At 48.6% G+C, this 22815-nt stretch overlaps 1 protein-coding gene and 1 pseudogene across 1 annotated transcript in view; one reads left to right on the top strand and one right to left on the bottom strand.

Annotated features, from left to right (window-relative positions):
* The window catches only part of LOC136570838 (zinc finger protein 271-like), a 430233-nt gene that overhangs the window by 309287 nt on the left and 98131 nt on the right, over positions 1-22815 (bottom strand). The gene's annotated exons all lie outside the window — the stretch shown is intronic.
* Positions 37-16623, top strand: LOC136570832 (serine/threonine-protein kinase PAK 3-like; annotated as a pseudogene).

The following is a 22815-nucleotide window of genomic DNA, read 5'->3' as shown; positions in this document are numbered from 1 at the left end:
GGTTGGTTACTGCTTTGCATAAATTCACAGACTAACATGCTTTGTGATGCTTTGCTTTGTCATACTTTGCTTTGTGATATCAGGGCATGGTTGCCACATCGTCGTGGTGACATCAGAAGGTTGCCTTGTTGCACGGAAGGCCTCAGTGCCAGAGCAGCCCTAGGGCTTGCTGAGATCAGGAGCATCCTCCTGATTGTGGCCTTTGTCAGTGTGTAGCTGCACACTGACAGGAGTCTTGGCTTTTGTAGTGCTGGGGTAAACTTGAACAACAGTGCTACAATGATTGAGCAACTCGCTGCTGCAGTTTGCACCATGTATGGCACTGTTTATTCCGCCTATTTCATGACTAGCCTGGCAAGTAAGTAGAGGTTTCAACTCTATTTAGGTTAGGGTGTAAGCTAACCTGGCTTTTGCATGTCTTCCTGCTCTTTCTTAGTGACTGGGTTGATTTTGAAAGAGAAGGAGCATTAGGATGCCAGTGGTTTGGTAAAGCTCCTGTCAGGGCGTTCAGCTAAAAAGGGGGTGCCTGTAGCCACAGGGGCAGCATTTGCAAGGGAACCTGCAGGGCTTCCGTTCCCTCCACGGGAGAGTCTGTGGCAGCAGAGTCTGTCATTTCCTCAGTTTGCTGGATCAAGCAGGACAACTTCCAAAATGCAGACTGGGAGGCCTTCTCAGAAGGCCTTCTAAAGACTTTGTAGTTCTCCCCAGAACTGAGGGAAAGCTTCTTTTATTCTAAATTTTGTAATGAAAGGATTTGACTGTCTATTTTGACCCTTGACTGAGTGCTAAAATAGTGATTCCCTTTGCAGTGAAGTGCAAACTCTAAAGCCATGAGTGTCTGCTCCTGAGCCCTGGAGCTGCTGCTGTGCTGTTTCACAGTAGAACTGCCACAGCTCAGGGGGATTTTGGGGAAGCTTTTCTGGGTGACTGTTTTCGGCAGCTTAATGGGAATTAGTGCATGCAACTTCTGTTTTTTAAAAAAGTACCTGAAAGACAAGAGAACAAGAGTTGCTTTATCCATTGAACAGAACAGAAGCATTGAGTGTTGAAGAACAATTTGCATTTCCTTGATCACGTTTGTATTCATTTACTGGTGTAGGCACAACCAAGATTATTGTCCTGATCTCTTGCTGGCTGTGTGAAAGAAGTATGTCACGTGAAGGGATGTTGATAAAGAAAAATACTCTCTGTTTGGGTTGACTTCTTCTCTTCTGTGGGATTCAGCAGCCCAGGCAGTTTTCTCACAGCCCTTGTTCATTTTCCCTTGCCCACTCCAGATCACATGATCCGTGTATTCAGAGGTGCTGATCCTGAGGTGAGTGAGAAAGGAACATTTCATGTTCCTGGTGCTTAAGAATTGTAGAGCAAGCTGTGAGCTTGGCCTGTGGCAGCAGAGTGTAGAGGGCCAGCTGGGTAGGCTGAAATAAAATCCATTTCCATGTCTGCAGCAGCAATAACAAAGGCATCGCTGGCTTTTTCCTGATTTTCCATTTCAGAACTTTCAAGGAATGAAAAGCTCATTTTGCAGAGAGAATGTTGCTTCTTGATAGCAGCCAGGGCATAATGTCTAATTCAGAACTATTAGCAATTCTGTTGAATTAGCCCATTTAAATTCAGTCGCAGTGACTTAGAATCCCATTGTTATCAAAGTTTCTGATTTGTCCTTAGTACAGCTGGTTGTAGAAATAGAGCTGAGTAGAATAAAGTGCTGAATAGAAATAAGGTTATAAATTGTAGGTAACTTTCTGTCCCTCACACTGCTGTCTGTCCACAGATCACAGAACCAACAGCAGTCTCTCCTCTGGCTCCCTCTGCTCATGGAGAGGAGGCCAAAGAGGAGGCAAATGAGGTGGATGAGCGCCAGCCTCCAGCTGTGGTCACACCACAGCCTGACCATTCTGAGCCAGTAAGTGCCAGTTGTGTGTGCTGCTGTCTTTGGTGCAAGGCAGAGCTGCAAGTTTCTGACCAGCCGGCACTTGCTGTTGCTGGCTGAGGATGCTGAGTGCTGGAGTCCTGCCAGGACCTGGTGATTGCCCCCAGCCTCTGACAGCTGGACAATGGGCTTTGATCTGTCATGCTTAGGCAGCAGCTTCCTGGCATTTTGATAGGGGCCAGCCTGGAGCATGAATGCTCCCTGATCCCAGAGCAGGGAGCATGTCAAAGACACTGTGCTCAGCCTTGTCGGATACACAGGGGACACTGTGGCGTGGAGGGACCTGTACCCCTGCACAGACTGGCCAAGTAGCTGCAGGCACAAAAAAATGCTGATCTGACCACACAACTCTTTGTGGTGCTTTGTCCCCACAAACTTCTTGGGTGTGCTTACTTAGGACTATTTCAGAGACACGCTGGGGATGTAGAGCTGCTGCTTGAAGTCAGGGATTTTGGTGCCTTTGTAGTCAGGTTGCTCTTCTGCCTCTTCAGGCAGAGCAGCCAGTAGCAGAGCAGATAGGTGCTCTGAGTCTGCCTGTTTCTTGGTCTTTGATAAGCTGCAAGGAGATGACTGTGTTGTCCATGAAGCTGGGGGGGCCATTCTTGTCTAGTGTGGCAAAAGAAACAAAGTGAGTAGTTCTGAACCCTTCTTCTGAGGCAAAAACCAGACATTGCATGTGTCTGTTGATACCTTCTATTGTGTAGTTTGCTTTGAAAACTGCATTGGAGCCTAGAGTGGGAGCAAAGCTGCAAGTCCTTGACTGCTGTCTTGTAATGCTAAAACCAGGATGTACACCTTGCAATGATACCTGCTGTATCTGAAGTGAAATGGGCACCTTTGTGGCTGGGGAGCTGCGTGGGCCAAAAGGACGCAGGGCTGGCGGCCTTGAGCCGCTGAAGATGAGGCAGCGTGTGGCCAGGGGGCCAAGAAGGGCCAGGGCACGGTGGCCGTGTCAGCAGCAGGGGGGCAGCAGGAGCAGGGCAGGGAGCGTGGCCTGTGCTGGCAGCGCTGCGGCCACCGCTGCAGTGCTGGGTGCAGCTGTGGGCCCTGGGAAGCAGAAAGTCCTTGAGGGGCTGCAGCGCGTGCACAGAAGGACAGGGGAGCTGGGCAAGGGGTGCAGCACAAGGCCAGCGAGGAGGTGCTGAGGGAGCTTTAGCCTGGACAATGGGGGCTCATGAGGGACCTTCAGGCAGACTTCCATAGATCCCTGCCTTAGATCCACAGATCCAATGCTCAGCACAAGAGCTGTTTCCCTGCCAAACATCCCTTCACTGCATCCAAGTGCTTTAGACACTGGAGTAGGTAACACTTTCATATTTTGTTTGTTTGTTCGCTAGAAGGAGAAGCCTTGTGTAATTTCACCTTCTCCAGGGAGCAAGGGAGCTTTTTCTCAATCTTTCCTGCCCTTTTCCAGCACTGGCAGAAACACATCACTTTCAGGTTAACGGCTCCCGTGTCTTTTGGCAGCCCAGGGAATCAGTGTGTGTTGTATTTGGGAATTGAGCAGGAAATCAATGCCCTTGCATTCCAGCTGGTGCTCAGAGATTAGAGGAGCTGGGAGGGGCTGGGCTGCATTTCTGATTCCAGCCACTTTAGCACCATCAGTGTGCTCGAGTCCAAGAGAAGAACTTGCCCGAGCACAGATGCACAGAGTGCAGTTCCCAGTGCAACGCTCTGGGTCTGATTGCATTCCAGAAGGACCCACACGCTCCAGATTCCCCAAGAGTGTGGGTTACTGAAGCAACAGGAGAGCAAGTTCAGGATGGCTGCAGATCGGGGCACTGCTACCGAGTGTTGATGTGTGTAGCGACAGAAAGGACAGTATTGATTCAGGGTGACCCCCACGTGGCGAATAATGTGCTTTGACTCTATGATTTAGAAGGTTAAACAAATGCTTTCTTAAGCTATGTTATATCACACTAGTACTATATTAAAACTATACTAAAGAGATACTATACTAAAAAGCTACTAAAGAAAAACTTGTGACTGTCTCCAGACAGTCACGACACAGCTTTTATCTAATTAACTAATCAAGCTAAACAACTATCACTAAAATCCAATTAACAAATCACTTTTAGTAAACAATCACTAGAACACATTCTACATGTACTAAACAACAAGAACAGCAAGTAGACATAATAATTGTTTTCTCTTCTCTAAGTTTTTCACTACCTCCCCTTAAAAAAACCTCGGAGAGAGAATTATATCTCTCTGTGTTCAAAGAATGTAAATACCACAGCACAGTAAAGAGAGATTATAAAAATGAGATCTGTCTGTCTATCTGTCTATCTGAATCTTCCTGGCTCTGCTCCAAAGCAGTGGAAGATGCAAAGCTCACCGCAAGGCATCCCTTCAGGAGAGGAGTAGAGACAAGTTCCATTGACTGATCCTGAGCAGGCAGAGATGTTTCCCCCTCTAGAGATGGTTGTTTTTTCCCCTCATGTTTTCTACTCCAGCCTTTTCTGACCTGAAGCCTTCTTTTTATCCTTTAAATTTTTGCATGTCCTAAGGGAGTGGAACTATCCCATGCTGTAGCTGGGGTCTGGTGACTTTGCCCATACATGCATTACATGACACATGGTTTCCTTCGCTGGCATCCCCAGGGCTGTGTAAGTGCATTTGTTAATGGGGCCTTATGAGAAACTCTGTTACTGCTGGTCAGAATTCTCAGTTGACAAAAGAGGGAGAAGAAACACCTTGGTCCTCCTCCATATACTGAGATGGCCATAGAGGTTCTCTGACTTCCATCAGAGATCTTTGCATGCATCCTTATCTCCTGAATGACCCCGTTTTCTAACAAGAGTGTAGATGTCAGGAAGGAGGAATGCTGGTGCAGGCCTGAAGGGAATGTGAACTCCAGAAGTGTCTCTCACAAGGAGTGAGCTCACCCAGGAAGCCACCTGCAGGGCCAGGATGGAGCTATGGGACAGGGCGGGGTGTCAGTCACCACTGAAAGACAAACAGGACATGGCAGAAGCAGAGGGAGGCCCTCACCAGACCCTTGAGAAATGCCACACCTTCCCTGTCAGCTGTCTGAGAGGCTGTTGGAGCTTCAGTCCCAGATGGCCCCTGATTGTAGGGCCAGGGTCACTTTGGAATCTGTGGCTCCCCACGAGCAGAGAAGGACCCAGCAGAGCAGCAGCACAGTGCTTTGGGAGCGTGTGAGCCCAGCAGTCTTTGAGTCTTGGCCCACAAAGGTCGTACGGGAAGTTGAAACCCATCTTCTCTTGCTTTCTGTGCAGGTGCTTCTAGAGAAAGAGCAGGAGCAGACTGCCTTATCTGAGATGCCATGCCAGATTCAGGGAGAGCTGTTCCCTGCCCGAGAGCAGGAAGAGCAGCTCGGGCAGCAGGTGGAAGAGCCAGAGGAGAATGGCCAGGTAAGCCTGACTGGCCAGGGGACAGAGGGAAGGGCAGGAAGAGGGGCATAAACCAGAGCTCCTGGGACTGAGGAGGCCAGGAAGTCCCACAGGCACTGAAAGGACAGAGCCTTGGAATCTGCAGAGACCAGCACCAGGACAGGATGGTTACAGTGGAAGCAGAGCTGGGTAGAGAAGCAGAAAGAAGGGGCTGAATAAATGTGATTTTGAGGCTAAAAGAGGGAAAAGTTGATCTTGATGGCAGCTCTCAGTCACTTGCTCTGCTTTTGTGTGTACAGAACATCAAGGCAGAGCCACAAGCAGAGCTGCCTGAAGCTCAGAGTGACATCATGGCAGCAAAGAGGAGGAATGAAGACATCCAAGAGGAGAAGAATCTCCCTATGCAGAGGGGCAATCAACAAAAACAGGTGAATGAAGGAATGGCAGCCACTCCACGCATGAAAGAGAGTCCTTTCCGTTGTTGTTTACAGAAAATTGATGAACAGATGCAGGCACAGCTGCAGGAAACTGAGGCTAGGATCAAGGCAAGGAAGCAGAGGCTAGACGAAAAAATTAAAATCATCAAAGAGAAAATTAATCGCCTCCTTCAGGAACAAAAGGCTCTAGAAAAGCGAGTGAAACAGCAATAGCCACTGCAGTCACCCAAGGGGTGGTTTCTGCCCTCCTTGCCTTTCCAGTGCAGAGCAGCAGGGGGTGGGTGATGCCTCTGAGTGCCATCCTGATGAGGCCTCTGTCAGAGCTGCTCTGAAGGGCACTTCCTGGTCTGCTGAATCTCAGCTGATGCTCTAGACAGTGGCATTACTCCCTTGGCCATTTAGCCAGCAGTCATCCGAATGAACTCCTGCTGGCTTCTTCCAGGTGACCTTGTTTCTTGAGGTGTTTTTGCAGGTGAACATGGTCACTCACATAGATCTGGAATACGAGCTACAAGCTGTCTGTATCCCTTGTGAATCTGCTCCTGTCCTTTTCTCTACTTTCTTCCCAGTCGATGACTCCTGGCTGACGGGGACAAGCTGTAGTCTCTGACTGCTTTGTTCTGTTTGACTTGAGGTGGAAGTGTTGCCATCCTACCTGGCAGCCTGCAGAGAGTTCCAGCAAATGACGGGCAACCAAGAGCCCCAAGGCTGGCATGAGGCCCAGGAACTGAACCATCCAGAGATGCTGCAGGATGAGCACGTCCTGAGGAAGGTGCAGAAAAAGAGAATTTCATGGCAGGAGGTAGAACATTAGAATGAGGAGCTGCAAATGTATCTGCAGACCTAGGAGGGGGAAAGGAGTCTTTGGGAGGAAGTGGAGCGGTCGTTGCTGCAGTCATCCTTTAGAACAAGAAACTGGCTATGACCTCGAGTAAAACCAGCCTTTGCTTTTGACCATTTGGTTTCACAAGTGGACATCCAAAGCAATCCAGTTGAAGAGCTCTGCATGTGGCTGACAGCAGCTTCCTAAGGGCTTGCATTTCAAATGGCAATCTCTCTTGCATTTCAGGGCAATCTCTGCCACACCTTCCTGACATAAACTCATTTCTTGTCTCAGATCTACACCGACTCTGACACTGAAGCTGCTGCAGAAGCAGCAGTGCTGTCCCAAGGAGCCTTTGCTCTCCAGCTGAAGAAGTGGAGCCTGAGCACTTGGTTCACCTCCCGTGCTGACCCAGCTGCTGCTCAGCAACAGGAGATGGCGGGTGACTCCCTGGAGCAACTGAGTACGTCTGGTATCTTTCTTATCTGAGGGACAGTGTATTGTGTGCACGTGTCAGCATAGCTGTACTAAAGGGTTCTCCTCAGTTTAGTGTCACAGAAGTGCTGACGTTGCTCCGAGGCAGCAAGAGAGAGCTCTGGGTGTTCCTGCTGCCTCTGAGGGCAGCTTAGACTGGCTGGAGTTTGCCTGGGCTTCCCTCTCTGCCGAAGGCAGAAGCAGGCATTGTTCCTGGATCAGCAGAAGGCTGTGACTGCTTGAGTCCTAGCCACTGGCAGAAGCTCTGCTGAGATCAGTCTCTAGGAGAACACATCAAGCCCTTTGTGATTCTGCATCACAACCCAATGAATCTGCTTCTTGCCCTTAACAGCTGCCAGTGCTGTGCTCTCAGATAAGATCTGGTAGGGTTGAGAAGAGAGCCCAGTGGATTCTGTGTCTACCATCACCTGTTGGGACAAAAAGGGCACTGATCTGCGCCTCGGTGTGGCTGATCTCAAAGCCCATCCTGTTGTGTCCTGAATGGGGGCAACAGCTTGTACAGGGCTCAGGCTCACTCTGGCTTCTTCCAGTCAGTGCCTGTCAGTGCTCATGCTTGGGCTTTGCCAGCCTTGTTGTGGTCGCTGCCCTGCCCCTGAGGGCTGGTGGGAGTGCAGAGGCTGGAACCTTCCTTAGCTGGGAGGGTCCCGCTGCTGCCCGGCTGCTGCAGCGCGGAGCTGCCTGAGGCAGCAGCCCCTTCTCTGGGCCGGCTGCTGCGTCGCACGGCCTGGACTCACAAGAGGGTCAGCATCTCCTCTGGGCAGCTCTCTGTGTCACAGGGCGCCTGAGGAGCACTGCTGTCCTCTGTGCCCATGCCCGCCGTGCCGAGTTGGGAAGATGGGGACGTGTGCGGTGCCGAGAGGGCGAGTGCAATGGGAGCGACTGATCCGCGCTGTCGGGGTGAAGAGAAGCGGCGTGGTTCTTCACGCAGGGCACGGGCAAGGGCGTCTTTGAGCTCAGCCTGCTCATAAAGGGTGAGGGTCCTGACGCTGAAAGCCCCGTCGGGATTGCTTCTAGCATGAGCTGCTCTGGTTTACAAACGCAGAGGCATTCTTCTGGCAAACTGCTGCAAGCTGGAAAAGATGGGAACACTTGGCAATAATTCCTCCTGTTCTGAACTTGACATCTGTTCAGAGGAATTGATTCTAGATGTCCAGGTGCATTTAATCTTAGCAAGTAGGAAACCTTTTCTAAATCTCACAGTGTTTATTCCCAAGAAAACAAAGGCACTGTTAGTTCCAGCTCTCCTTAATGTTTCTAGATGACAAACTTACTTGCCTTGGTAGGTGTTCTCTTCTGGTCTCAGTCTCTGAATGTATCTCCCTGTGCTTCCCTGTGTCAAGAGGTCTCTCACTTCAAAGGATGCTAGAAATCAGTCTCTGTGCCAGCCACTTGTGCTGTGGACCTGCTGTTCTTTTCTTGTTGTTCCAGTTCCTGTTCCTGTTGTTCTTAGCCAGCTGTCCACAAAGGGAGGGCTCAGAGCCCCAGACAGTGGGGCTGCCTTTTGTATCTCCTAGAAGCTGGGATCTCTGCTTTAAAGTGAACATCTTGCATTTTGTTTCCCTCAGGGAGAATGGCGAAGATGGAAAATCCTATTATAAAATACATTGAACTGGAAAATATTGGCAGTGGGTGAGTCCAAGCAATGTTAATTTTACAAAACTATGCATCAGGTGTTTTGCTGGTGGAATAGGTATCAAGTGTGAAGTCAGACAAGCTGCAAATGTGTTCAGGCACTGGGCTTAGATTGTCAGTGCTGATCAGAATTTCTAAGTGTGCTCAGAAGGCATTGTCAAAGACATCTCCATGCTTCCAGTGTCCTGCAGGTCTTAGGCATTTACAGCACAGATCTCCTGTGTGGGCTGGCTTTCACTGCAAGATCTAAATGGCTTCTCCTTTCTCTGCTTCTGTTTTGTTTCTAGGACTTTTGGAGATGTTTGTAAAGCACTCGACACTGCCACAGGAGGAGAGGTAAATGTCAACAGCACCTGCAGATTCTGCTGCACTCGAGGGCTTTCCCTTCTGGTGTGAGCTGTGGCTGGAGCTTTGGGCAGAGCTATGCTGAAAAGGCACAAGAAGCACAGACTGGTGCCAGCCCGCAAAATGCATTTGGGACTTTGTCCTCCTCAGCTGCCGGAAGGAAGGCACAGAGGGCAGCGGTTCCTTTCAGAGAAGGACGCGCTCACTCGCTCTCCATTGCTGAAACAAAGGTGGTGCCTTCAAGCACCTCACTGCTCTTTGGGGCACAGCTTCAGAGTCCTGAATTCTCATTTCTGGCTGCCAATAAATACATCTGAAAGTTACCGGTAGTTCCTTAGCCACCTGCTGCACTTGGGAACTGCACATAGGGAGAGATCTGCAAGGCGTCCCTGAAAGCCCTAAGCCCTGCCCATAGCCCAAGATGTATCCACAGAGTTTTAAGGCATGGATTGCTTCTTCTGAGTCGCAAACAAAGCAGCAGAGAGTGTGGTCAGAGCTTTGTGGGTGATAACCGAGACACCGCTGTTACCAAGTGGTCAAGGCAAAATGTCAGTGGCCCCACGTGTCCTGTAACTGGCTCCCAAGGGAGCAGAGAAATGGGCTGTTGGAACGTCAGTTCCTAATTACTGCGGTGCCTAATCACAAGGCAGTTTGGCACAGCTCAGCTGTGTCATTGCAAAATCACTCGCTCCATGTGCCTTGTGGTCTCGTGCCACCAACCTCTCAAGTTACTGATTTTCAATGTCATTTTAGGTGGCCATAAAGAAAATACGTCTTCAAGGACTGAGGAAGAAGGAACTAAAAGTCAATGAACTCATGGTCATGAAGGTGAATAGGAATCCCAACCTGGTCAATTGTTTAGACAGGTGAGTTGTGCTTTTGTCCCATGAACGTTTGTTCACATATTGCAAACATGCAAGGTAAAATCCCACTTTGGTCACTGGCAGAAAATAGAGCTGTAATTATTGGCTAATTATTATTGCTCCTTTCATCTCCAGTGGATGGGAAGAGATTGCATTTTGTCTGCATGAGTCTTCACTGGCACATGGTATTTGAAAATTGTTCAAAAACCTGGATGTATCGTGTCTTACTAAATCAATGATCTCTATATTCACAGCCACCACTTTGTTTTGGAGCTTGATTTTTTTCAAGTGTCTTCTTACGTCCAGGTAAACTAACAAGGATTTCCCTTGGATTGTTGCCACTGTTTTCCATTGCTATGCATGCCAGGAAGACTAGGTGCTTTTTTCCAGAAACACCATGTGTGACAGGTTTTTTATCTGGGCTGTTACTAAACTGCACATTTTGCTTGCTGCCCATCTAAGACATCTCCTTTTTCTCAGCTGTGCCTTTCTCCTTGAGACTGCACAGATGGCAAACAATGCACAGCCAAGAGGGAATGTCTATTCCTTTATTTTGTCTTTGTCTCAAAGGGACCTGAAAAGAAGAATCAACCCGTCTTTTCCACACAGCAACCTAGCCATGTACATTCATCTCCACGCCCTTGTTTCCTTCTTTCAGCTACCTTGTGGGTGAGGAGCTCTGGCTGGTTATGGAGTACATGGATGGAGGCACTCTGAGCAATGTCATCAGCAAGACCTACCTGTCTGAAGATGAGATGGCAGCCATCAGTCGGGAGGTCAGCAATCCCATGTGTTTCCAAGGGCCTGGGCAGGATTGTCTGGGAAACAGGGGCTCAGAGCTGGAGTGATTTCCTGTGCCAAGCTTTGTTTCTGTGTTGCTGCTATTCTATGGGCAAGTAAAAGCATCTCAAGTGAAAGGCCTGCCAGTGCCCCTGCACTCCCTGTACTCAGTGCCAGTACTCTTATCTCCTGCTGTTGTATTCTCGCTCTGTCTCTTGTATTTGTATTTGCTGTTCTCCATTTTGCTTCTCTAAATGTTTGCCTGGAGTCTGTCTTCACTGCATTCCTTGCCTGTAAAAGCAAAGGTGCTGGTGGCAGGATTTGAAATGATCAGCAAAGAAAAAAGACTCATGTCTCACAGTCCTCAGCTGAAAAGGATAGTAGTGCAGCCAAAATGCTCTTTGCTTCCGGAAAGTGACTGGTGTGATACTTCCAAGCCTGTGCTGAGGCCAGCAAGAAAATCTTTGTCATGCAGCCTCCCACCCAAAAGTGATCTGCTTCACACCAAAGGGAGGGACTTTTCCTTTCAAAACCCCTCCTTTGTCCTCTGCATGGAAAAAGCACGTCCACTGCAGCAGGAGTCATCCTGGCTGGTTTGCAGGGCACAGCCTACAACAGCAAGTGCTGTTGCTCTTTCAAAAGCTGACGTGCCTTTCCTTAGAAAAGTCCTGCTCTGCAAGTGTTGGAGCAGCAAGCTCTTCCTCTCAGTGGCCATTACTGTTCTGCCATTACTCCCCATTCCCCTGGAGAGGGAATCTTTTAGATTCTTTGTTTCCTTTCTGGTGTGATGAAATCACATCACTCATTTTTGCCCTCCTGTTTCTGTTTTCTCGCTCAGTGCCTGCAAGGACTGCATTTTCTGCACTCAAACCGCGTCATCCACCAAGATGTGAAGAGCTGCAACATCCTTCTCAAAACCGACGGCTCTGTCAAGCTGGGTCAGTATATTCTTGGTCAGGTGCAGCATTCCAGGGATGTGGGTGTGGGGCTGCTTGGAGTGACTGCCAGCTCCCCAAAAATGGTGCTGGTGGCAGTGCAGGGACCCCTGCTGCGAGCTGAAGGCACAGTTGCAACGTGCACAGAGGTATAAGGAACCACAAGCAGTCAAGAGTGGTGTTGCTCTGTGTGTGTCCCTTCCAGACAGAGGGAGCTACAATCTAAAGCTTCAGGGGCATAAAGTCCACTGCTGTGAGCAGCGTTAAGAAACCTGGGTTTTTTTGGAAGCGGCCAATTCCATACTCCCTTGGCTAAAGCCCCAAGGAAATCGAGCGTGCACATTTCTCCAGGAGATTCAACAGCACATTCTTAGCCTGAGAGTGGGGAATTCTTTTGCTTTATTTCCTAATTGGAGCTGGCTTTCATGGTTTGTTGTTTTCTCCACAGCTGACTTTGGCCTCTTTGCTCAGCTCACCCCTGAGCAGGGCAGGTGGAGCTGCGTGGCCGGCACTCCTGGGTGGCTGGCGCCTGAAGTGGTGACAGGTCAACCATATGGCCCCAAAGTGGACATATGGTCTTTGGGAATCGTGGGCATCGAAATGGTGGAACGAGAAGTTCCTTACTGGAATGCAACTCCTGTCTTGGTAAGGTGCAGATACTCACTGATCCCACTGTCTTTCTCACCTGTCCCATGTTCTGTGTGCCATTGGACAAAATCCCATTGCCATCTGCTGGCACCGCTTCCACCAAGGTCTCCTTCTAAAAATGCCCCTGCAACACATCAGCATCTGCTGTAGCTTTGGTTGTATCAGAAAGGGAAGTGGCAGTTCAGAAACCTAACCAGTTCAGAAACCTGCCATTTTGGCCTCCAGCCATGCCTGACATTTCTCACTTGTTTTTTGAACAATGTTGGAACTCTGTTTCTGAAGGACAAGAATTTTTCAGTGGAGAGGGTAGACATGTGATAAATATTCTGAGAAATGGAGGTTAGACCTTCCCAGTTTCAATTTTATAGAAAACATAAGAAAAAAAGGAAAAAGAAAAGTAAACAAAAAAGAAAAAGAGAAAAAACCTACTACCAAAGCAATGCCCAAGCAGTTCTGCTTGCTTTCTCATTTTTTAAACACAGCTCTTCTCTTCCATTCTGTAGCATCTTTTCCAAATGCTGTGGGTCTTCGAAACTTTCAGGCTTTCAAGTCATCTGTACATGGTTCAGTCATGTGTGTGGGTGGCCTGGATAAGTTTAGGATGTGTTTTTCTCCGACTGCAGTTAGAATTGTTTGCCAAACCCTTGGCTGTTTCTTGGTACTTTAACAAGTTGATGAGCTTGCAGGCAGGTGCCTGGGCTGGGATCCAACGTGGGCAGTTGACAGCGGTGCTGTGTTTCTTTACCACAGGAGCAGGGCCATCCCTGGCCTGCACAGTTCTAATGACAGGGAGGACTCCAGCTCCCCACCATGGCCAGTGGCTGAGCTCAGCTGAGAGTCAGGATAAAACCCTCTTTGTCACCTCTGGTGATGTGGGAAAAGGAAAGAAAGCCGCATAAATTATTTGTACACAAGGGGAGTGCATTGCCATTTCTGGATTTGAAATTCTCCTTTGGGTTAAAGAGGATAATAGCAAAGTCTCTTTGGTCACCATCTATTTCAGTGCCACAAGCACAGAGTTATCGTTACAGTGGTGGGCATTTTTATGGAGACTCCAAGGCCTCTTGCCATTCATATTTTTGTCTATTTGAGATGGATTCTGCAAGTTGAGGTTTGAATAGTTCCAAGTTGGTGTCCTATGTTTCTAAATACCATCTTGCAAAAGCAGAATGAGCTCTCTCCCTCTGACTTGTCAGCATGTTAGAGCTTGGTTCCACACGAACCACACTGGATAACGATCAGCCAATGTCTTGCCAATCTACACTGTAATTCCTTGGCCTGAGGAGTATCAGAAAGACCTGCTGAGCTCCATGGACACTGTCAGCTGCATGGAAGTGAGCATCCTTGGCCTTGCTGAAGAAACTGGAGCTCAGCTTAGTTTAGATGCTCTTGAGCAGGAGAAAGGCTGGAATCGTCAGGTGTTTCCAGAGGCCGGCGTGCCCAGAGGGACTGAGCTCTGGGGAGCAGCTGGATGTTTCTGCACATCATGGAAAGGGATTGCCAGACAGCTCAAGCCTCACCACAGGCAAACACTCCCCAGCTCTTCTCAGGCAACATTTGCTTTGGGTTTCAAGTTGTTCCCACTTGTCTGTCTGTGAAGATGCCCCTAAAACCACAAGACAAGCCTCTCAGAACTGGTGTTACATTTCCAGAAATGAAGAAAAGAAGCCCAAACACAAGAAAGTTGCTAGGGCACTGGTTTTTAGAGAGGAACTTACCCCACTGTGCAATTTCTTCTCACTGGGAAACATGCTTCAAACTGGGGCATGAGTGTGTAAAGGCCACAGAGTCTCTTCTGCTTCTTGTGCAGTGCTGCTGAAACACTCAGTGATCGTGTTTCTCTCCTAGCCCAAGCCACATTCTGCACGTCACCAAGCCAGAGCCTGGTGATGTGGAGAGCCTGCCAAAACCTCCCATTTGTTTCCTGGCACTTTCTGGGATGGGCCTACCATTAATGCATTGACTTGAGCAGCCAAATGAGTAGAGGGTGACCGTAGGGATGGAACCTCTCCTTCTGATTTGACCATGAAAAGTTTTTCTTTTCCATGTAAGGAAAGCAGAAATTTTCAGGCTGCTGAGAGACAGAGCTGCAGGTGGCTCCTGTGTGTCCAAGCAGGCGTTTTCATCCCAGTACATTTGTGCATGCATCTTAATGTGTCTGTGTTGAAGATGAGATTCCAAATGTTTGTTTCCTTACCTGAGGAGCACCTGGTGGATTTCCTTTCTTTCCTTCCAATTCCCATTGTTTTCAAGAACAAAGCAAAAAGCTGGATTAGTTTTGTTTTATGGCAGCTGCTCTTAAGGGACCAAGAAGCACTGCAGAGATACTTTTCCATGTACTAACCCTTGGATATAGTAGAGTTAGTATAGCAAAGTCCTTCTTCCAAAAAGCCTCTCAAGCTGGTATGAATCTTCAGGGAAGGAAATGTGCTTGTGGTGGTGTAGTTCCCACTAACTAGGTCAGTCAATGAAATCAGCTGCCAAGGCAAGATCTGTGGGATGTTGGAAAAGCTGTGGCTGCATCGGAGTTTGGGTTTTTGGTTGGTAAAGGAAAGTCATCTCTGGGTCTCTGCCAGGGCAGAAACTGCCACTGCAGAGTGGCGCTTAATCAATGGGACCCAGGAGAGCAGTTACAGATAGGAAAGAAGCAGGTGTAGCCTGGTGTCTCCTTTTTCCCCAGCCTCAACTCCTGATAGCCACAGGAGGAAGACAAAAGCTGTAGCAGCCCAACCTATTCTCATCTTGCCTGCGTGACTTCCTGAGCTGCTGCCTGCAGAGAGACGAGGCGCGGCTCTGGTCTGCCAAGGAGCTCCTGCAGGTAAAATGTGAAGGGGCTGCAGGTGAAACAGGGTCTGAGGGACGGGCTCCTCCTCCACTCAAGTCCAAGGCATCAGATGAGCCCCCTTCCTCCTCACCTCCACTCTTGGTGCTCTTCAAATGAAAACGGTGAGGAATCCTAGACTGGGCTGGGCTGGCAGGGCCCTGTAAAGGTCCTGTGGTGCAAGTGTCCTGCAATGAGCAGGGACATCTTTAAAGAGATCAGGTTGCTCAGAGCCCTTTGCCACCGGAGCCTGAATGGTTGCAGGGATGGGGCACCTACAAGCTCTTGGGGCAAGCTGTGCCAGGGTGGCACCATGCTCCCAGTAAACAAGTTCTTCCTTAGACCTACTCTGATTAGATGCCCTTTGTGTTTAAAAATATTTGTCCATATCCTATTGTAACCAGCCCTGTTAAAGATGTCCCCCACTTTCTTCAAAGCCACTCTGAAGTCTTGGAAAGTGGCAATAAAGTCTCCCTGGGGCCTGTTCTTCACAAAACTGAATAACTCCACCTCTTCTCCGCATTTCCTGAGCAGAGAGGTGCTCTGTCCTCTGACTGTTTCTGTTGCCCTCTTTTCTAATTTGGTGGAGTATTCAGTTTTATCTAATGGCAAAAGAATTGAAGCAGAGCAATGCAGGGTACAGAGACATGAAATGGTGGTGGAGGAACCCAAGGAAGCCAGTCCCAGCTGAGCAGTCAGAGATTTGGCTGTGGCAGGAGGGGCTGTGGGGGCTCACTGTGAGCCTCTGAGGGGCCCTGGTTTGTGCCCCCCAGCCCACCCTTGGAGGTTTCTGGCACACAAACAGGGACAGCTGGGAGGGACTTGTCCCAGCCCCATCTGCTGCCTGGCACGCTCAAGCAGACAGGAACTGCGCCAGGGTTCCTGCCAGCTTGTGTGGCAGAGAGGGAACTGCAGGACCCAGTGCCACTGGGCTGGCCCTGATGGGAAGGAAGGTGCCATCCAGCACACGAGGGGCAGGGCATGGAAAGGCAGACACTGCTTTCTGTCCCTGTGGGAATTAGCACAGTGCCTGTCTTTCAAAGACAGGGACCTATGTGAGTCATTGGAGTTTCCTGAAAGGAAGATAACCCAGGGACAGAAAGCACCATTTCTAGAGCACTGGCAGGGCAAAGATCCCAACAAGATAAAGAAACCTGAATAAATGGATGAGTGGGATTCTGGGCCAGGTTTGCCTGTGATGGCAGGGTCCTGCACATGACTGCTGGGTAGCAGATGGTGCCATTGCTCCTCTTTCTGGGTCTTTTTAGGACCCAGAGAAATCCCGATTGAGCCTGTGAAGCACTGAGCTTGGAAAGTAATGGTTCACTCTTCACTGTTCTTTGTATTTTTGTTGATTGTTTTTTGTTTGTTTGTTTGTTTTGGTTTGGTTTGTTTTTTAATTTGTTTGTTTTCTTTTTTTTTTTGTATTTGTTTTTGGTTTTTGGGGTTTTTTTGTGAACAGCATCCATTTGTAACATCAGCTGAGGCTGCATCCACCCTGAGACCACTCATCATCTCAGTGAAGAGGAGGATGGAGAAGCAAACAGTGCCATAATCATATCAGGACCATTTTCTCCATAGCCATCTTAGAGTAGGATTGTAGAGTAGGACTGTAGAGTAGGATTTAGAGTAGGAGTATGTGGAGAAAAGACAAAAGACTCTGCACAATTCAACGTGAATCAAGGAGAAGCCATTTATTGTGCTTCTAAGCATAGTTTATAATTAGTTCCTATCCTATAGGTTTCTATAGACATGCATTGTTTGGTTGGTTGCTGCACTTTGTCCAGCATCTCTTGACTGGTAGCTCTATTTTGTCCTGAGGCAAGCACGCATCTTTTTCTTAATCTAATTGGTAGATGCTGTAAGGGTCATTTTATTTGGGTTGCTACCCCTTTGTCTGTCAGCAACTCTTCTGCTTCACCTTTTTATCCACAAAGTTGAATGCAGCTTTATTAAAAACCTGACCTAGTTCTAGAAGGTTAGTTAGTTTAGTTAGCTCCAGAAGGTTAGGCTGGTTCATTTAGTGCCTGTCCATTTTTCTGCAAATACCACCCCACAGGATTATAGAGTAGGATTGTAAAGAAATAAAGTTTCTGAAACTTTAACTCATCTGGAAGAATCCTTTCTTTCTCACCCTGTGAACAAGCTGAGCATTTCCTTCTGAGTTGTCAGCTGTCTATTAAAGGTGCAAATGGCTTCTTTGGTGTTGTGAAAAGTACATATTACAGGATAGGCTCTTCACAGATATTAAAATGAACATATATATATATATAAATATATATATATATATAAATATATATATATATAAATTAATATACTGTATGTGTTATGTTGTCTTAGTCAGTAGTACTGTATTTTTTTCAGTAGTGTGGTATGTTGCAGTGTGATGTCATGGTTTGCCTCAGATACCCCAGGTTCCTCCCTGATAATTCCCTGCCAGGTGTGTCAATCATCCCTCCTTTCCACACCCTGACCCCTGCTGAGCGCTGTCTGTCAATCCTGGCATTCCAGAAGGGCGGCGAGTGATTGGCAGAATTCAAAAGATGCCCTCCCCTCCTGGAAGGACATTGGGCCATCCAGGTGTCCTCTGTCCCTTGAGACTTCCCCGCCCCGTACCTGGCTGGTGGTCCCCCGTGTTCCTTCCCTCGCCCTCTCCCCTGGCTAAAAGGGCGAGCAAACCATGCGGTTGGGAGTTCTCCTGGAGCCGTTGATGGATTCAGAGGCCTGTGGGCCAGGAATAAAGCTCTGGATCAAAACCCTCCATCAGAACCGACTCCTTTCCTTCACCTCGCCTTAAAGCTTCTCCACCAAAGGTAAACCTGAACTCCTGCGTGCCTGGACTTGCCTCCAAGCGCCCAGCTGCAGCATCCAGCCAGCCAAAAGTGTCTCTGGGGTAAAATTCCACAGTTGCTGCTATTTGGTCAAGCAGCAAAGGCCAGACAAGCTCATGTACGTCCCGTCTGGCTATATTCACAGAATCACAGAATCACAGAATTTCTAGGTTGGAAGAGACCTTCAAGATCATCGAGTCCAACCCATGTTCTAACACCTCAACTAGATCATGGCACCAAGTCCACATCCAGTCTTTTTTTAAACACATCGAGGGATGGTGACTCCACCACCTCCCTGGGTAGATGATTCCAGTATTTGACCACTCTTTCTGTGAAAAACTTCCTCCTTAATTCTAGCCTGTATCTCCCTTGGCGCAGCTTGAGACTGTGTCCTCTTGTTCTGTCTGTTGCTGCCCGGAGAAAGAGACCGACCCCCAGCTCACCACAGTCACCCTTCAGGACGCTGAAGAGAGTGATAAGGTCACCTCTGAGTCTCCTTTTCTCCAGGCTGAACAACCCCAGCTCCCTCAGTCGTTCTTCATAGGGCTTGTGTTCCAAGCCCCTCAGCAGCCTCATTGCTCTCCTTTGGACACGCTCAAGCATCTCAACGTCCCTCCTAAACTGAGGGGCCCAGAACTGGACACAATACTCAAGGTGTGGCCTCACCAGTGCTGAGTACAGGGGAAGAATGACCTCCCTGCTCCTGCTGGCCACACTATTCCTGATACTAGCCAGGATGCCATTGGCCTTCTTGGCCACCTGGGCACACTGCTGGCTCATGTTCAGCCGACTGTCAACCAGCACACCCAGGTCCCTTTCCTCCTGAGCGCTGTCCAGCCACACCATCCCCAGCCTATAACGTTGCAGGGGGTTATTGTGGCCAAAGTGCAGGACTCGGCACTTGGACTTATTCAACTTCATCCCATTGGATTCTGCCCATCCATCCAACCATTCCAAGTCCCTCTGCAAAGCCCTCTGTCCCTCTAACAGATCGACACATGCTCCCAGCTTAGGGTCATCTGCAAATTTGCTAATGAAAGACTCTAAGCCCTCATCCATGTCATCAATAAAAATATTAAACAGAACTGGCCCCAGCACAGAGCCCTGAGGGACACCACTGGTGACTGGCCGCCAGCTGGATGCAGCACCATTCACCACCACTCTCTGGGCCTGGCCATCCAGCCAGTTCCTAACCCAGCAAAGAGTGCTCCTGTCCAAGCCACGGGCTGCCAGCTTGTCTAGGAGTATGCTGTGGGAGACAGTGCCAAAGGCCTTGCTGAAATCCAAATAAACAACATCTACTGCCTTCCCTGCATCCACTAGGCGGGTTACCTGGTCATAAAAGGTGACCAGGTTGGTCAAACATCACCTACCCCTCCTAAAGCCATGCTGACTGGGTCTGATACCCTGGCCATGCTGTAAATTCTGTGTGATGGCACTTAATATAAACTGTTCCATTATCTTGCCAGGTACTGAGGTCAGGCTGACTGGTCTATAATTACCAGGATCCTCCTTTGCACCCTTGTTGTGAATGGGTGTCACATTGGGCAGCTTCCAGTCATCCTGAACCTCACCAGTGAGCCAGGACTGTTGGTAAATGATGGAGACTGGCTTGGCAAGCTCATTTGCCAGCTCTCTCATCACCCTGGGCTGGATCCCGTCTGGTCCCATAGATTTATGAACATCCAAGCATTTCAGTGGTTCTTTGACTGCCTCTTCTTGGATAATGGGGGGACCATTCTGCTCCCTGACACCATCAACCATTCCAAGCGGGCCGGTGTCTTGAGGGCAAGTCATCTTCCCACTAAAAACTGAGGCAAAGTAGGCATTAAGCACTTCTGCCTTCTCCTCATCTGCAGATGCTAAGTTCCCTCCCTTGTCCAATAAAGAACAAAGGCTGCTCTTACCCTTCCTTCTAGCATTAAGGTATTTGTAAAACCACTTTTTATTATCCTTTACAGAAGTTGCCATTCTAAGTTCAAAATGAGCTTTGGCCTCCCTATTTTTTTTTCTGCATGCTCCAGCAGCCTTCTTGAATACTTCCTTAGAGACCTGACCCTCCTTCCAACGCTGATACATCTTCTTTTTATTCCTAAGTACCTCCAAATAAAAAAAAATTGGTAATTATTTCAGTGGTAAATATAGTTTTAGGTTATAACATTATGTGATGTAAGATACTTTTTTAACTAGCTCAAGAAAGAGATGGGATAATCAAGAAATTCTTTGCCCAGAGATAACAGCAACAGGACACCTAAAGCCCCAAGAGAAGAATTCTTGCGTCCTTATTGGAAAAGACCAACTTTCTTCCACCTCCTTCCCGACTTTGAGGAGCCAACTGGATTAAGGGGGAGAACTTGACAATAACCAGAGAACACCCTTTGTTTGAAAAGAATTTATGCATCATGGATGAGATATATGAATATGCAACAGGTTATTGCTTTAAGAGCTAATCCTTTGTTAGCCTGTGTGCTTTCCGGGCATAATTGCCCAGGAGGCACCAGGACTGTCTGTATGTCTTTGTTTTTATTGTCCTTTACTGTTCTAACTCTGATTGTCCGAATTGTTATTACTCTAACTTTTATTACTATCTTAATAGCCATTTAATTGCTATTAAACTTTTAAAATTTTAAAACAAGTGATTGGTGTTTTTTGCAGTGTACTTTGAAAGTTGGGAAGACTCTTCATTCATCATCTCCAGAGCACACTGCCCTTGGCCAGCACACTGGCCCATTTTGGTTCATGTGTGGCACTTCTAGTTGAGGCAGAAAGGACAATGGCATTTGAAGACAAAACCAAAGGAAGAATGAGGCAGCCCAAACATCTTGTGCAGATGCAGGCCTTCAGCTGTGACTGGAGAGCATTGGGGTTCCTGCCACTTGGATTTGTATCCCTAGGTGCAATGTCTTTGGCGGGAGGAGAGCCGTGCTCAAGTGAGAAAGCAGAAAGATCAGAGAGGGTGCTCGGGAAGGTCTCCTGTGGTGCAGAGCTGTCAGCGCCTGTGAGGTGAGAGCGGGCCCGGCCTTGCCCGGGGTGGAGCCCCAGCAGAGCCCCGGCAGAGGCCGGAGCAGCCTGAGCCCCGGCAGAGGCAGGCTGGAAGGAGGCCCTTGGAGCTGCAAGAGGCAGCAGCCGGGCCCTGGGTGCCTGTTCCTGGGAGCGGGCGAATCCTCCGCTCTCAGAGCCCAAGTGGCAGCTGGCTGCTCCCGAGGGGAAGCGCAGCCGCGCTGGGCACAGCCCAGCCTGGAGGCATTGGCCGTCCGGAGTGTGCCCAGGAGCAGGGAAAGGCCAAGGGCAGCCGAGGGCCGCTGGGCTGGCTGAGGATTCCTCCTCTTCTGCCGGCTGCCCTGCAACTCCTGGCAAAGGTCAGCAGTGTGTGCAGCACTCTGGGCACCGGGGCAGGGAGCCGGGCTGCTCGGCAGGCTGGAGCACAGGGCAGCCTCCTTCAGGCCCGGCACTTCTGCCAGGGGAAGCGAGGCCAGCGTGAGGCAGGGACAGCTTGGCAGGGCACATCTGCAGGAGCCAGCGCCTCACGCAGCTCTGGCAGGAAGCGCCTGCAATCCTGCAGTTCTGCACTGAGCCAGAGCAAAGGGCTGAGATGCACAGTGTTTGGCAGAAATATTCAGGCCCCCCAGGCCAGCCTGCTTTGTGCTCTCTGGTGCACAGCAAGCGCTGTGCAATGCAGCTCTGAGCTGCTGGGAGAGAGGGAGTCAGGGATGTGCCTGAGGTGAGTCAAGGGGTTAGCTGAAAATGTAATTAGGGTAATTGAAAAGTGCAGATGAGTCGAGGGGCCAGCTGGGAATAGAATTGGAATAGTAGAAAATTGCATATTTTAGTTAAGATTTTAAAATGAGGTAAGAAGCTAAGTTAGTAATACAGCTAGCAGAAATCACGCACCTTAGTTAAAGAGTACCAAATATATTAGGAACATAAAGCTAGGAGTGACAGGGATAGAGGAAGCAATTGTGAAGGAGCAGAGACCATAGAAATACCTTGCCTTGAGAATAATTGAACAGTTAGGAGAGGCTTGGACCATGACCAGCCGGTCAAAAGGTCTTGCCAGCTGGCCATGGGAGAAGAGTTCACCATGAGGAAGACAGCTTTCTTCCTCCCATACAACCACTCCCTCATTTCAAACTCCCACCAATCCAGTTAAGGGAGTACAATTGCGCAGCTGTAATAGATATTCAGCTGATAAAAATACGAAGCAGGCAGGTAATAATTATGTATTATGGGTCCTTAGAAACCTAATGTAAAACCTTTTCTGTAGAAATACAGAGCGGGAGTCTGCAACTCCTTGCACGTGTCTTTGGAAACATGTTCACGTGTATCCAGCACTGCAATAAATACCCTTCTTTTCTACTATAATTAGTTGAAGAGTCATCTGTCCATGCTTCAAGGGTTATGCTGGAGTAGTGAACTGATTTGGAAGGGAGCAGAAGAGTTTCAGCAGGCAATTTTTGGAAGAGATGGAAGGCTCTTGTGACTGAAGGGAAAGCTATTTGGAATGGAGTAATAATCCCAAAGTCCATACAATTGTATCTTTGTGTCTGAATTTAAATCAGAATTATTAGAGATAGCTTCATGCAATTTGTCTAAAAATTTATCAAAGTCTTCATTCTTCTTTGGTGAATTTGTGTAAAAGACATGGTGTGTAACCCATCTGGAAGTGCAAGGATAGCATTATATGTTAGTTGTTAGCTCATCTGCAGGACTTGATCAGTGCTCCTAGCCTGGGCAGTCCAGTAGCCCAGGGCCCCTTGCCAAGTAACTGTTGTGCTGTTAAACCATACAGAGGATCACCCTGCACTCTCGGTGCTTCCTGAGCACACTTTTCCTCCCAGCTTTTATGACACATCACCTGCTGATGGGGTGGCATTATAAGCCTTATTGGGGTATACACATCAGCTGGAATTAATGTG

Source organism: Molothrus aeneus, unplaced genomic scaffold (assembly GCF_037042795.1).
Source record: "Molothrus aeneus isolate 106 unplaced genomic scaffold, BPBGC_Maene_1.0 scaffold_40, whole genome shotgun sequence".
Lineage (NCBI taxonomy): Eukaryota > Metazoa > Chordata > Aves > Passeriformes > Icteridae > Molothrus > Molothrus aeneus.
The sequence above is the reverse complement of the archived record's forward strand: the minus strand, read 5'-3'. Positions and strand labels throughout refer to the sequence as shown.